This window comes from Oncorhynchus masou, chromosome 32 (assembly GCF_036934945.1).
Source record: "Oncorhynchus masou masou isolate Uvic2021 chromosome 32, UVic_Omas_1.1, whole genome shotgun sequence".
Classification (NCBI taxonomy): domain Eukaryota; kingdom Metazoa; phylum Chordata; class Actinopteri; order Salmoniformes; family Salmonidae; genus Oncorhynchus; species Oncorhynchus masou.
In genome coordinates, this window is record NC_088243.1 from 82,387,050 (window position 1) to 82,403,772 (window position 16,723).

Below are 16,723 nucleotides of genomic sequence, written 5' to 3' on the forward strand. Positions count from 1 at the left end.
GGACGAGAGTCTCTACAGATAAACATCCTGCTATAGTTATGACAGAGGACAAGAGTCTCTACAGATAAAGTCTGCTATAGTTATGACAGAGGACGAGAGTCTCTACAGATAAACATCCTGCTATAGTTATGACAGAGGACAAGAGTCTCTACAGATAAACATCTTGCTATAGTTATGACAGAGGACAAGAGTCTCTACAGATAAACATCCTGCTATAGTTATGACAGAGGACAAGAGTCTCTACAGATAAACATACTGCTATAGTTATGACAGAGGACAAGAGTCTCTAAAGATAAACATCCTGCTATAGTTATGACAGAGGACAAGAGTCTCTACAGATAAACATCCTGCTATAGTTATGACAGAGGACAAGAGTCTCTACAGATAAACATCCTGCTATAGTTATGACAGAGGACAAGAGTCTCTACAGATAAACATACTGCTATAGTTATGACAGAGGACAAGAGTCTCTACAGATAAACATCCTGCTATAGTTATGACAGAGGACAAGAGTCTCTACAGATAAACATACTGCTATAGTTATGACAGAGGACAAGAGTCTCTACAGATAAACATCCTGCTATAGTTATGACAGAGGACAAGAGTCTCTACAGATAAACATACTGCTATAGTTATGACAGAGGACAAGAGTCTCTACAGATAAAGTCTGCTATAGTTATGACAGAGGACAAGTCTCTCTACAGATAAACTGTCTGTTATAGTTATGACAGAGGACAAGAGTCTCTAAAGATAAACAGTCTGTGCTAGGGTTATACACACCATGACTGACCCACCGCCAAACCGGTCATGCTGGAGGATGTTGCAGGCAGCAGAATGTTCTCCACGGCGTCTCCAGACTCTGTCACGTCTGTCACATGTGCTCAGTGTGAACCTGCTTTCATCTGTGAAGAGCACAGGGCGCAAGTGGCGAATTTGACAATCTTGGTGTTCTCTGGCAAATGCCAAACGTCCTGCACGGTATTGGGCTGTAAGCACAACCCCCACCTGTGGATGTCGGGCCCTCATACCACCCTCATGGAGTCTGTTTCTGACCGTTTGAGCAGACACATGCACATTTGTGGCCTGCTAGAGGTCATTTTGCAGGACTCTGGCAGTGCTCCTCCTGCTCCTCCTTGCACAAAGGTGGAGGTAGCGGTCCTGTTGCTGGGTTGTTGCCCTCCTACGGCCTCCTCCTCGTCTCCTGATGTACTGGCCTGTCTCCTGGTAGCGCCTCCATGCTCTGGACACTACGCTGACAGACACAGCAAACCATCTTGCCACAGCTCGCATTGATGTGCCATCCTGGATGAGCTGCGCTACCTGAGCCACTTGTGTGGGTTGTAGACTCCATCTCATGCTACCACTAGTGTGAAAGCACCGCCAGCATTCAAAAGTGACCAAAACATCAGCCAGGAAGCATAGGAACTGAGAAGTGGTCTGTGGTCATCACACTATTTGGGGTGTCTTGCTAATTGCCTATAATTTCCACATGTTGTCTATTCCATTTGCACAACAGCATGTTAAATTTATTGTCAATCAGTGTTGCTTCCCAAGTGGACAGTTTGATTTCACAGAAGTGTGATTGACTTGGAGTTACATTGTGTTGTTTAAGTGTTCCCTTTATTTTTTTGAGCAGTGTATTTTGGACTCGCACAATACCTTGCTGGTACCTGCTGTAATGTGGATAATCCATTGGTTTCTGTTCCCAGAACACAGCGAGAGATAAGACTTGACTAGACAGGGATTAACCAGTAGTGAGAATGCAGAGAAACCTTCTCCCACAGATCTTTTCGCTAAGGTCTTCCACTCTAAAAATGATTCCTAAATGACTCCCTATTCTAGGGCATTCCTCAACCAGGGCACCAAAAGTGTGACATTTGGGATGGAGTCTAAGGGGTAAAGGATTACCCTTTATCCAAGCCGTTAGAACACCTGGTGTTTGAAGTAGGATCAAGTATTGAGTTACCTGCTGTCACGTGACCTGATTCAATACTGTACTGTAGTTATTCTTCTCAATACAACCAAAGCATTACAGAGTACAGAATTCAGCCAGTCTGACTTCACAGGGAGAAGTGTAGCCAGCCTGCCTGCTGAGGAGCAACACGTGTTTCTTTCTAGCGGGTGAGTTTCCCCACTGTCTTGGCTGCAAACAGTCAGAGACGCATCAAAGCCTGTGTGGAGCAACTAAGAGAGAGAGAACATTTAAGGGATGAAACCTACCAGTGTGATCCCCTGTCCTTGTCCGTTAGATTCCTGTCTTCTACAGTACATCCCACCAACTCTTCTTCTCTCTACTTTTCCATGTAGAGCTGTATAGACATACCTGTGTTGGGGTACTGTAGAGATATAGAGAGATAACTGTGTTGGGATACTGTAGAGCCAGTGATACCTGTGTCGGGGTACTCTAGAGCTGTATAGAGATACCTGTATTGGGGTACTGTAGAGATATAGAGAGAGACCTGTGTTGGGGTACTGTAGAGCCAGAGATACCTGTGTTGGGGTACTGTAGAGCTATATAGAGATACCTGTGTTGGAGTACTGTAGAGCCAGTGATACCTGTGTTGGGGTACTGTAGAGATATAGAGAGATACCTGTGTTGGGGTACTGTAGAGCTGTATAGAGATACCTGTTTTGGGGTACTGTAGAGATATATAGAGATACCTGTGTTGGGGTACTGTAGAGCTGTATAGAGATACCTGTTTTGGGGTACTGTAGAGATATATAGAGATACCTGTGTTGGGGTACTGTAGAGCTATATAGTGATACCTGTGTTGGGGGACTATAGAGCTGTATAGAGATACCTGTGTTGGGGTACTGTAGAGCTGTATAGAGATACCTGTGTTGGGGTACTGTAGAGCTGTATAGAGATACCTGTGTTGGGGTACTGTAGAGCTGTATAGGGATACCTGTGTTGTGTTACGGTAGAGCCAGGGATACCTGTGTTGGGGTACTGTAGAGCCAGAGATACCTGTGTTGGGGTACTGTAGAGCCAGAGATACCTGTGTTGGGGTACTGTAGAGCTATATAGAGATACCTGTGTTGGGGTACTGTAGAGCTGTATAGAGATATCTGTGTTGGGGTACTGTAGAGCTGTATAGAGATACCTGGGTTTGGGGTACTGTAGAGCTGTATAGACATACCTGTGTTGGGGTACTGTAGAGATATAGAGAGATACCTGTGTTGGGGTACTGTAGAGCCAGTGATACCTGTGTTGGGGTACTGTAGAGCTGTATAGAGATACCTGTATTGGAGTACTGTAGAGATATATAGAGATACCTGTGTTGGGGTACTGTAGAGCCAGAGATACCTGTGTTGGGGTACTGTAGAACCAGAGATACCTGTGTTGAGGTATTGTAGAGCCAGAGATACCTGTGTTGGGGTACTGTAGAGCTATATAGAGATACCTGTGTTGGGGTACAGTAGAGCTGTATAGAGATACCTGTGTTGGGGTACTGTAGAGCCAGTGATAGCTGTGCTGGGGTACTGTAGAGCTATATAGAGATACCTGTGTTGGGGTACTGTAGAGCTGTATAGCTATACCTGTGTTGGGGTACTGTAGAGCTGCATAGAGATACCTGTGTTGGGGTACTGTATAGCTGTATGGAGATACCTGTGTTGGGGTACTGTATACCTGTATAGAGATACCTGTGTTGGGGTACTGTAGAGCTGTATAGACATACCTGTGTTGGGGTACTGTAGAGATATAGAGAGATACCTGTGTTGGGGTACTGTAGAGCCAGTGATACCTGTGTTGGGGTACTGTAGAGATATATAGAGATACCTGTGTTGGGGTACTGTAGAGACAGAGATACCTGTGTTGGGTTACTATAGAGCTGTATAGAGACACCTGTGTTGTGGTACTGTAAAGCTGTATAGAGCCAGAGATACCTGAGTTGGGGTACTGTAAAGCTGTATAGAGCCAGAGAAGCTGTATAGAGCCAGAGACACCTGAGTTGGGGTAATGTAAAGCTGTATAGAGCCAGAGAATCTGTATTGAGCCAGGGACACCTGAGTTGGGGTACTGTAAAGCTGTATAGAGCCAGAGATACCTGAGTTGGGGTACTGTAAAGCTGTATAGAGCCAGAGATACCTGAGTTTGGGTACTGTAAAGCTGTATAGAGCCAGAGAAGCTGTATAGAGCCAGAGACACCTGAGTTGGGGTAATGTAAAGCTGTATAGAGCCAGAGAATCTGTATTGAGCCAGGGACACCTGAGTTGGGGTACTGTAAAGCTGTATAGAGCCAGAGATACCTGAGTTGGGGTACTGTAAAGCAGTATAGAGCCAGAGAAGCTGTATAGAGCCTGAGACACCTGAGTTGGGGTACTGTAAAGCTGTATAGAGTCAGAGAATATGTATAGAGCCAGAGACACCTGAGTTGGGGTACTGTAATGCTGTATAGAGCCATAGAATCTGTATCGAGCCAGGGACACCTGAGTTGGGGTACTGTAAAGCTGTATAGAGCCAGGGACACCTGCGTTGGGGTGCTGTAAAGCTGTATAGAACCAGAGAAGCTGTATAGAGCCAGAGACACCTGAGTTGGGGTGCTGTATAGAGCCAGAGATACCTGAGTTGGGGTACTGTAAAGCTGTATAGAGTCAGAGACACCTGAGTTGGGGTACTGTAAAGCTGTTTAGAGCCAGAGATACCTGAGTTGGGGTGCTGTATAGAGCCAGAGATACCTGAGTTGGGGTGCTGTATAGAGCCAGAGATACCTGAGTTGGGGTACTGTAAAGCTGTTTAGAGCCAGAGATACCTGAGTTGGGGTACTGTAAAGCTGTATAGAGCCAGAGACACCTGAGTTGGGGTGCTGTTTAGAGCCAGAGATACCTGAGTTGGGGTACTGTAAAGCTGTATAGAGCCAGAGATACCTGAGTTGGGGTACTGTAAAGCTGTATAGAGCCAGAGATACCTGAGTTGGGGTACTGTATAGAGCCAGAGATACCTGAGTTGGGGTACTGTAAAGCTGTATAGAGCCAGAGATACCTGAGTTGGGGTACTGTAAAGCTGTTTAGAGCCAGACACACCTGAGTTGGGGTACTGTAAAGCTGTATAGAGCCAGAGATACCTGAGTTGGGGTACTGTAAAGCTGTATAGAGCCAGAGATACCTGAGTTGGGGTACTGTATAGAGCCAGAGATACCTGAGTTGGGGTACTGTAAAGCTGTTTAGAGCCAGAGATACCTGAGTTGGGGTACTGTAAAGCTGTATAGAGCCAGAGATACCTGAGTTGGGGTACTGTAAAGCTGTATAGATCCAGAGACAACAGAGTTGGGGTACTGTAAAGCTGTTTAGAGCCAGAGATACCTGAGTTGGGGTACTGTAAAGCTGTTTAGAGCCAGAGATACCTGAGTTGGGGTACTGTAAAGCTGTTTAGAGCCAGAGATACCTGAGTTGGGGTACTGTAAAGCTGTTTAGAGCCAGAGACACCTGAGTTGGGGTACTGTAAAGCTGTATAGAGCCAGAGATACCTGAGTTGGGGTACTGTAACGCTGTATAGATCCAGAGACACCTGAGTTGGGGTACTGTAAAGCTGTTTAGAGCCAGAGATACCTGAGTTGGGGTACTGTAAAGCTGTTTAGAGCCAGAGACACCTGAGTTGGGGTACTGTAAAGCTGTATAGAGCCAGATAAGCTGTATAGAGCCAGAGAAGCCTTATAGAGCCAGACACACCTGAGTTGGGGTACTGTAAAGCTGTATAGAGCCAGATAAGCTGTATAGAGCCAGGGACACCTGAGTTGGGGTACTATAAAGCTGTATAGAGCCAGATAAGCTGTATAGAGCCAGAGAAGCCTTATAGAGCCAGACACACCTGAGTTGGGGTACTGTAAAGCTGTATAGAGCCAGAGAAGCCTTATAGAGCCAGGTACACCTGAGTTGCGGTACTGTAAAGCTGTATAGAGCCAGAGAAGCCTTATAGAGCCAGGTACACCTGAGTTGCGGTACTGTAAAGCTGTATAGAGCCAGAGAAGCTGTATAGAGCCAGAGATCCCTCTGCGTTACTTATATACAGGTCAAAAAGGATGAAGCTGCACTTTTCAAGCACTGCTAGTCTTTACTAGACCTTCCATTAAAGTCACATGCATTTAACCACAGGAAGGTTTGTTTATTGGGAAATTGCTCTGAAGACATTGTGAATCTTGGCCAGGTCCTGGGATGTGGTAGCAGGCAGAGATTTGTGATCTCAATGGAACTTCATGGTTTATATCCATCTTGATTATATGTCACGTTAGAGGCCAGTTTCTTACATCTATATGTACCTTTTTCCTGACTAAAGAACTCAATGCAGTGCATCACCCAACCTGGGGCAGCAGTTAGCCTCGTGGTTAGAACTCAATGCAGTCCATCACCCAACGTGGGGCAGCAGGTAGCCTCGTGGTTAGAACTCAATGCAGTCCATCACCCAACCTGGGGCAGCAGGTAGTCTAGTGGATAGAACTCAATGCAGTCCATCACCCAACGTGGGGCAGCAGGTAGTCTAGTGGATAGAACTCAATGCAGTCCATCACCCAACGTGGGGCAGCAGGTAGCGTAGTGGATAGAACTCAATGCAGTCCATCACCCAACCTGGGGCAGCAGGTAGCCTCATGGTTAGAACTCAATGCAGTCCATCACCCAACCTGGGGCAGCAGGTAGTCTAGTGGATAGAACTCAATGCAGTCCATCACCCAACGTGGGGCAGCAGGTAGTCTAGTGGATAGAACTCAATGCAGTCCATCACCCAACGTGGGGCAGCAGGTAGCCTAATGGTTAGAACTCAATGCAGTCCATCACCCAACCTGGGGCAGCAGGTAGCCTCATGGTTAGAACTCAATGCAGTCCATCACCCAACGTGGGGCAGCAGGTAGCCTCGTGGTTAGAACTCAATGCAGTCCATCACCCAACCTGGGGCAGCAGGTAGTCTAGTGGATAGAACTCAATGCAGTCCATCACCCAACGTGGGGCAGCAGGTAGCCTAATGGTTAGAACTCAATGCAGTCCATCACCCAATGTGGGGCAGCAGGTAGTCTAGTGGATAGAACTCAATGCAGTCCATCACCCAACGTGGGGCAGTAGGTAGCCTAATGGTTAGAACTCAATGCAGTCCATCACCCAACCTGGGGCAGCAGGTAGCCTCGTGGTTAGAACTCAATGCAGTCCATCACCCAACGTGGGGCAGCAGGTAGTCTAGTGGATAGAACTCAATGCAGTCCATCACCCAACGTGGGGCAGCAGGTAGCCTAATGGTTAGAACTCAATGCAGTCCATCACCCAACGTGGGGCAGCAGGTAGTCTAGTGGATAGAACTCAATGCAGTCCATCACCCAACGTGGGGCAGCAGGTAGTCTAGTGGATAGAACTCAATGCAGTCCATCACCCAACGTGGGGCAGCAGGTAGCCTAATGGTTAGAACTCAATGCAGTCCATCACCCAACCTGGGGCAGCAGGTAGTCTAGTGGATAGAACTCAATGCAGTTCATCACCCAACGTGGGGCAGCAGGTAGTCTAGTGGATAGAACTCAATGCAGTCCATCACCCAACGTGGGGCAGCAGGTAGTCTAGTGGATAGAACTCAATGCAGTCCATCACCCAACCTGGGGCAGCAGGTAGCCTCATGGTTAGAACTCAATGCAGTCCATCACCCAACGTTGGGCAGCAGGTAGCCTCGTGGTTAGAACTCAATGCAGTCCATCACCCAACGTGGGGCAGCAGGTAGTCTAGTGGATAGAACTCAATGCAGTCCATCACCCAACGTGGGGCAGCAGGTAGCCTAATGGTTAGAACTCAATGCAGTCCATCACCCAACGTGGGGCAGCAGGTAGTCTAGTGGATAGAACTCAATGCAGTCCATCACCCAACGTGGGGCAGCAGGTAGCCTAATGGTTAGAACTCAATGCAGTCCATCACCCAACGTGGGGCAGCAGGTAGTCTAGTGGATAGAACTCAATGCAGTCCATCACCCAACGTGGGGCAGCAGGTAGTCTAGTGGATAGAACTCAATGCAGTCCATCACCCAACGTGGGGCAGCAGGTAGCCTAATGGTTAGAACTCAATGCAGTCCATCACCCAACCTGGGGCAGCAGGTAGCCTCGTGGTTAGAACTCAATGCAGTCCATCACCCAACGTGGGGCAGCAGGTAGTCTAGTGGATAGAACTCAATGCAGTCCATCACCCAACGTGGGGCAGCAGGTAGCCTAATGGTTAGAACTCAATGCAGTCCATCACCCAACGTGGGGCAGCAGGTAGTCTAGTGGATAGAACTCAATGCAGTCCATCACCCAACGTGGGGCAGCAGGTAGTCTAGTGGATAGAACTCAATGCAGTCCATCACCCAACGTGGGGCAGCAGGTAGCCTAATGGTTAGAACTCAATGCAGTCCATCACCCAACCTGGGGCAGCAGGTAGCCTCGTGGTTAGAACTCAATGCAGTCCATCACCCAACGTGGGGCAGCAGGTAGTTTAGTGGATAGAACTCAATGCAGTCCATCACCCAACCTGGGGCAGCAGGTAGCCTAATGGTTAGAACTCAATGCAGTCCATCACCCAACCTGGGGCAGCAGGTAGCCTAGTGGTTAGAACTCAATGCAGTCCATCACCCAACGTGGGGCAGCAGGTAGTCTAGTGGATAGAACTCAATGCAGTCCATCACCCAACGTGGGGCAGCAGGTAGCCTAATGGATAGAACTCAATGCAGTCCATCACCCAACGTGGGGCAGCAGGTAGTCTAGTGGTTAGAACTCAATGCAGTCCATCACCCAACCTGGGGCAGCAGGTAGCCTCGTGGTTAGAACTCAATGCAGTCCATCACCCAACGTGGGGCAGCAGGTAGCCTCGTGGTTAGAACTCAATGCAGTCCATCACCCAACCTGGGGCAGCAGGTAGTCTAGTGGATAGAACTCAATGCAGTCCATCACCCAACGTGGGGCAGCAGGTAGTCTAGTAGATAGAACTCAATGCAGTCCATCACCCAACGTGGGGCAGCAGGTAGCGTAGTGGATAGAACTCAATGCAGTCCATCACCCAACCTGGGGCAGCAGGTAGCCTCGTGGTTAGAACTCAATGCAGTCCATCACCCAACCTGGGGCAGCAGGTAGTCTAGTGGATAGAACTCAATGCAGTCCATCACCCAACGTGGGGCAGCAGGTAGTCTAGTGGATAGAACTCAATGCAGTCCATCACCCAACGTGGGGCAGCAGGTAGCCTAATGGATAGAACTCAATGCAGTCCATCACCCAACGTGGGGCAGCAGGTAGCGTAGTGGATAGAACTCAATGCAGTCCATCACCCAACCTGGGGCAGCAGGTAGCCTCGTGGTTAGAACTCAATGCAGTCCATCACCCAACCTGGGGCAGCAGGTAGCCTAGTGGTTAGAACTCAATGCAGTCCATCACCCAACATGGGGCAGCAGGTAGTCTAGTGGATAGAACTCAATGCAGTCCATCACCCAACGTGGGGCAGCAGGTAGTCTAGTGGTTAGAACTCAATGCAGTCCATCACCCAACGTGGGGCAGCAGGTAGCCTAATGGATAGAACTCAATGCAGTCCATCACCCAACATGGGGCAGCAGGTAGCCTAGTGGTTAGAACTCAATGCAGTCCATCACCCAACATGGGGCAGCAGGTAGTCTAGTGGATAGAACTCAATGCAGTCCATCACCCAACGTGGGGCAGCAGGTAGCCTAATGGATAGAACTCAATGCAGTCCATCACCCAACCTGGGGCAGCAGGTAGCCTAGTGGTTAGAGTGGTTAGAACTCAATGCAGTCCATCACCCAACCTGGGGCAGCAGGTAGCCTAGTGGTTAGAACTCAATGCAGTCCATCACCCAACGTGGGGCAGCAGATAGAACTCAATGCAGTCCATCACCCAACGTGGGGCAGCAGGTAGCCTAGTGGATAGAGTGTTGGGCCAGTAACCTTAAGGTTACTGGATTGAATCCCTGAGCTGACAAGATCAAAATCTCTCCTTCCACCCCTGAACAAGGCAGTTAGTTAACCCGCTGTTCCCTGGTAGACTGTCATTGTAAGTGCAAATTTGTTGTTAATATAACTGACTTGCCTAGTTAAATAAACAGTGGAAATGTACCAAATAGGGCCCTATTGTCTACCAGAGCCTTAGTCTGGTATAGTCCCCGATAACGGGAATAGGGTGTAATTTAGGATGCAGGAACAGAGTGGGTGTTATCTGAGTGTATACAGGATGTCATTTCTCAAAATGAATGAACGTCACAAGCTCGTCCATGTCACAACTCTGTCCTGTAATGAGGAGATCTGTCACACTGGATGACTCTGTTCTTCTCTCTCTAATCACCAACCTAATGAAGCTATTATGGCTTCGTCCCAAATGGCATCCTATTCCCGATGTAGTGCACTACTTTCGACTTAATTTGAGTTTGAAAAATGAAGATTAGCTCAATTAGTTATCGTTCTTTCTGTGTCACTCCTCAGACCTTTAGCATCCTGAATCTGCACCGTTTGGCTGTCTAAGCAGCGGACGAAAGGACAGATGAACACACACACATTACACACACACACACACACACACACACATTACACACACACACACTGTAACGGGTTTCTTCCAACTCCTCCTCTGACGAAGAGGTGGAACAAGGATCGGACCAAAATGCAGCGTGGTTCGTTAGATACATTTTAATGATGAAGAAAAACACGAACAATACAAAACAACAAACGTCGAAAACCGAAACAGCCCTGACTGGTGCAACAAACACAGAGACAGGAACAATCACCCACAAACACACAGTGAAACCCAGGCTACCTAAATATGGTTCCCAATCAGAGACAACGATAATCACCTGACTCTGATTGAGAACCGCCTCAGGCAGCCATAGACTAATCTATACACCCCACACAACCCCAAGACGAAACACACTACAAATAAACCCTGGCCTGACCCAATAAATGAAGACAACATAATAAATATAGACCAGGGCATGACACACACACACACGTACATATGCACCACACACACACACGTACATATGCACACACACACACACACACGCACACACACACAAACAAATACGTACGTTCATACGCACCACACACACACAAACAAATACATACATATGCACATGACACACACACACACCTCACACACATCTGCTTTCAGAAATCAATGATGGACTCCTTTAGTGAGCTGCCATTTGAAATGTCTTGAATCTGAAGTGGAGAAATACCGTGACTTCATTACATCAGAGGAGATAAGAGTCCGTGAGTGTCTGTGTGTGCCCATGCATGTGTGTCCATGAGTGTCTGTGTGTGCCCATGCATGTGTGTCCGTGAGTGTCTGTGTGTGCCCATGCATGTGTGTCCGTGAGTGTCTGTGTGTGCCCATGCATGTGTGTCCATGAGTGTCTGTGTGTGCCCATGCATGTGTGTCCGTGAGTGTCTGTGTGTGCCCATGCATGTGTGTCCGTGAGTGTCTGTGTGTGCCCATGCATGTGTGTCCGTGAGTGTCTGTGTGCCCATGCATGTGTGTCCGTGAGTGTCTGTGTGTGCCCATGCATGTGTGTCCGTGAGTGTCTGTGTGTGCCCATGCATGTGTGTCCGTGAGTGTCTGTGTGTGCCCATGCATGTGTGTCCGTGAGTGTCTGTGTGCGTTTTTGTACACGTCCGAGAAAATATTATTTGCCAACAAAAACAGTGTTTTATAGAAACCCCAAATCACATTGATGTGACAAACTGCAGCACATAGCTCTGTGTAATGCTTATTTACTCCAGAAGAGGGTCGGGGGATTTGACATTCAATTGAGACTGAGTTTGGATTGTAGGTAGAGGAAGTGTTTGTACAAAAGACAGGACAGAGAGAGAGAGAGACGTAGAAAAAGACAGAGACAGAGAAACAGAGACAGAGGGAAGAAGAAAGAAGACAGAGTGAGAAACAAAAAACAAGAGAATGAGTGTAGAGAGATGCAGCATAAGAAAAAGAGAGAGAACGAGAGACAGAAATGGATGTTGTAGGATACAGACCCAGGAGCATATACAGTACAAACTGTTACTCACCACCTCTCCACCTCTCCTCTCTCCACCTCTCCTCACTCCACCTCTCCTCACTCCACCTCTCCTCACTCCCTCAACCTCCTCTCTCTCTCTCCACCTCTCTCTCTCCACCTCTCCTCTGTCCCTCCATCTCTCCTCTCTCTCTCTCCAACTCTCCTCTCTCTCTCTACCCCTCCTCTCTCTCTCCACCTCACTTCTCTCTCACCACCCCTCCACCTCTCCTCTCTCTCTCCACCTCTCCAACTCTCTCTCTCTCCACCTCTCCCCTCTCTCCAACAATCCCCTCTCTCCACCTCTGCTCTCTCTCACTCTCCTCCGTCTCCTCCACCTCCCCTCTCCTCCCTCTCTTCTCTATCCTCTCTCTCCTCTCTCTCCTCTCTCTCCTCTCTGTCCTCTCTATCTCTTCCCTCTCCTCTCTCTCCCTCTCCTCTCTCTCCCTCTCCTCTCCCTCTTCCCTCTCCTCTCTCTCTCCTCTACCTCTTCCCTCTATCTACCTCTCCTCTCCCCTCAGGCTCTTAGATCTTCTGCAATAAAAAGCAGACCTGCTCGATGCTCAATGAGTTGCTATGGTGACATCTGACAGAGAAATATGTAAATCATCATGTGAGCATAACTTTTTCATTAAACTGCCTTTCAAATCTCTCATGTGTTTTATTACTGAATATCATGTCCTATCATAAGTTACAGTGTTTTATTACTGAATATCATGTCCTATCATAAGTTACAGTGTTTTGTTACTGAATATCATAAGTTACAGTGTTTTATTACTGAATATCATAAGTTACAGTGTTTTGTTACTGAATATCACAAGTTACAGTGTTTTGTTACTGAATATCACAAGTTACAGTGTTTTATTACTGAATATCATAAGTTACAGTGTTTTATTACTGAATATCATAAGTTACAGTGTTTTGTTACTGAATATCACAAGTTACAGTGTTTTATTACTGAATATCATGTCCTATCATAAGGTAGTTATAAGTATACATCATATATTGGACACTTAGGCTCTAAATTCAACCTATTAGATAAAGGTAAACCACACCGTGGGTTCTCTCAGGAGGAGGTTACCACTTTAAAAACAAACTACCCTGCAAGCTGTTGCTACAGTAATTGTCAATGGATATAGACGTGAAACCACACCTTTCCTTATGGTTCTGCATAAACATCTGGAGGAAACATTTAGTGGCAGCAATAGTTGTATTGTTGCAGGACATTGTTTTTGGTAAGCAAGGAGATGGGGGTAACTATAAACATATTATTATTATTACTGAATATCTCTCTCCTCTCCTCTGTTTCTCTCAGACGGGGGTAACTATAAACATTATTATTATTATTATTATTACTGAATATCTCTCTCCTCTGTCTCTCTCAGACGGGGGTAACTATAAACATTATTATTATTATTACTGAATATATCTCTCCTCTCCTCTGTCTCTCTCAGACGGGGTAACTATAAACATATTATTATTATTACTGAATATCTCTCTCCTCTCCTCTGTCTCTCTCAGACGGGGGTAACTATAAACATATTATTATTATTACTGAATATCTCTCTCCTCTCCTCTGTCTCTCTCAGATGGGGGTAACTATAAACATATTATTATTATTACTGAATATCTCTCTCCTCTCCTCTGTCTCTCTCAGACGGGGGTAACTATAAACATATTATTATTATTACTGAATATCTCTCTCCTCTCCTCTGTCTCTCTCAGACGGGGGTAACTATAAACATTATTATTATTATTATTATTATTATTACTGAATATCTCTCCTCTCCTCTGTCTCTCTCAGACGGGGGTAACTATAAACATATTATTATTATTACTGAATATCTCTCTCCTCTCCTCTGTCTCTCTCAGACGGGGGTAACTATAAACATTATTATTATTATTACTGAATATCTCTCTCCTCTCCTCTGTCTCTCTCAGACGGGGGTAACTATAAACATATTATTATTATTACTGAATATCTCTCTCCTCTCCTCTGTCTCTCTCAGACGTGGGTAACTATAAACATTATTATTATTATTACTGAATATCTCTCTCCTCTCCTCTGTCTCTCTCAGACGGGGGTAACTATAAATATTTTATTATTATGACTGAATATCTCTCCTCTCCTCTGTCTCTCTCAGACGGGGGTAACTATAAACATTATTATTATTATTATTACTGAATATCTCTCTCCTCTCCTCTGTCTCTCTCAGACGGGGGTAACTATAAACATTATTATTATTATTACTGAATATCTCTCTCCTCTCCTCTGTCTCTCTCAGACGGGGTAACTATAAACATATTATTATTATTACTGAATATCTCTCTCCTCTCCTCTGTCTCTCTCAGACGGGGGTAACTATAAACATTATTATTATTATTACTGAATATCTCTCTCCTCTCCTCTGTCTCTCTCAGACGGGGGTAACTATAAACATATTATTATTATTACTGAATATCTCTCTCCTCTCCTCTGTCTCTCTCAGATGGGGGTAACTATAAACATATTATTATTATTACTGAATATCTCTCTCCTCTCCTCTGTCTCTCTCAGACGGGGGTAACTATAAACATATTATTATTATTACTGAATATCTCTCTCCTCTCCTCTGTCTCTCTCAGACGGGGGTAACTATAAACATTATTATTATTATTATTATTATTATTACTGAATATCTCTCCTCTCCTCTGTCTCTCTCAGACGGGGGTAACTATAAACATATTATTATTATTACTGAATATCTCTCTCCTCTCCTCTGTCTCTCTCAGACGGGGGTAACTATAAACATTATTATTATTATTACTGAATATCTCTCTCCTCTCCTCTGTCTCTCTCAGACGGGGGTAACTATAAACATATTATTATTATTACTGAATATCTCTCTCCTCTCCTCTGTCTCTCTCAGACGTGGGTAACTATAAACATTATTATTATTATTACTGAATATCTCTCTCCTCTCCTCTGTCTCTCTCAGACGGGGGTAACTATAAATATTTTATTATTATGACTGAATATCTCTCCTCTCCTCTGTCTCTCTCAGACGGGGGTAACTATAAACATTATTATTATTATTACTGAATATCTCTCTCCTCTCCTCTGTCTCTCTCAGACGGGGGTAACTATAAACATTATTATTATTATTACTGAATATCTCTCTCCTCTCCTCTGTCTCTCTCAGACGGGGGTAACTATAAACATTATTATTATTATTACTGAATATCTCTCTCCTCTCCTCTGTCTCTCTCAGACGGGGGTAACTATAAACATTATTATTATTATTATTATTACTGAATATCTCTCTCCTCTCCTCTGTCTCTCTCAGACGGGGGTAACTATAAACATTATTATTATTATTACTGAATATCTCTCTCCTCTCCTCTGTCTCTCTCAGACGGGGTAACTATAAACATTATTATTATTATTACTGAATATCTCTCTCCTCTCCTCTGTCTCTCTCAGACGGGGGTAACTATAAACATTATTATTATTATTACTGAATATCTCTCCTCTCCTCTGTCTCTCTCAGACGGGGGTAACTATAAACATTATTATTATTATTACTGAATATCTCTCTCCTCTCCTCTGTCTCTCTCAGACGGGGGTAACTATAAACATATTATTATTATTACTGAATATCTCTCTCCTCTCCTCTGTCTCTCTCAGACGGGGGTAACTATAAACATTATTATTATTATTATTATTACTGAATATCTCTCTCCTCTCCTCTGTCTCTCTCAGACGGGGGTAACTATAAACATTATTATTATTATTATTATTACTGAATATCTCTCTCCTCTCCTCTGTCTCTCTCAGACGGGGTAACTATAAACATTATTATTATTATTACTGAATATCTCTCTCCTCTCCTCTGTCTCTCTCAGACGGGGGTAACTATAAACATTATTATTATTATTATTATTACTGAATATCTCTCTCCTCTCCTCTGTCTCTCTCAGACGGGGGTAACTATAAACATTATTATTATTATTACTGAATATCTCTCTCCTCTCCTCTGTCTCTCTCAGACGGGGTAACTATAAACATTATTATTATTATTATTATTACTGAATATCTCTCTCCTCTCCTCTGTTTCTCTCAGACGGGGGTAACTATAAACATTATTATTATTATTACTGAATATCTCTCTCCTCTCCTCTGTCTCTCTCAGACGGGGGTAACTATAAACATTATTATTATTATTACTGAATATCTCTCTCCTCTCCTCTGTCTCTCTCAGACGGGGGTAACTATAAACATTATTATTATTATTACTGAATATCTCTCTCCTCTCCTCTGTCTCTCTCAGACGGGGTAACTATAAACATTATTATTATTATTACTGAATATCTCTCTCCTCTCCTCTGTCTCTCTCAGACGGGGTAACTATAAACATTATTATTATTATTACTGAATATCTCTCTCCTCTCCTCTGTCTCTCTCAGACGGGGGTAACTATAAACATTATTATTATTATTCCTGAATATCTCTCTCCTCTCCTCTGTCTCTCTCAGACGTGGGTAACTATAAACATTTTATTATTATTACTGAATATCTCTCTCCTCTCCTCTGTCTCTCTCAGACGGGGGTAACTATAAACATATTATTATTATTACTGAATATCTCTCTCCTCTCCTCTGTCTCTCTCAGACGGGGTAACTATAAACATTATTATTATTATTATTACTGAATATCTCTCTCCTCTCCTCTGTCTCTCTCAGACGGGGGTAACTA

At 44.9% G+C, this 16,723-nt stretch overlaps 1 protein-coding gene across 3 annotated transcripts in view; it reads left to right on the plus strand.

Moving 5' to 3' along the window:
• Positions 1 to 16,723, plus strand: part of frmpd3 (FERM and PDZ domain containing 3) — a 329,892-nt gene that overhangs the window by 135,818 nt on the left and 177,351 nt on the right. Inside the window, exon 3 of one of the 3 annotated variants that reach the window (XM_064955254.1) lies at positions 12,510 to 12,601. The exons of the other annotated variants lie outside the window; for them this stretch is intronic. The gene's annotated coding sequence lies outside the window, so the exon portion shown is untranslated. The remainder of the gene's footprint in view (positions 1 to 12,509; positions 12,602 to 16,723) is intronic. 3 annotated transcript variants of the gene reach the window in all.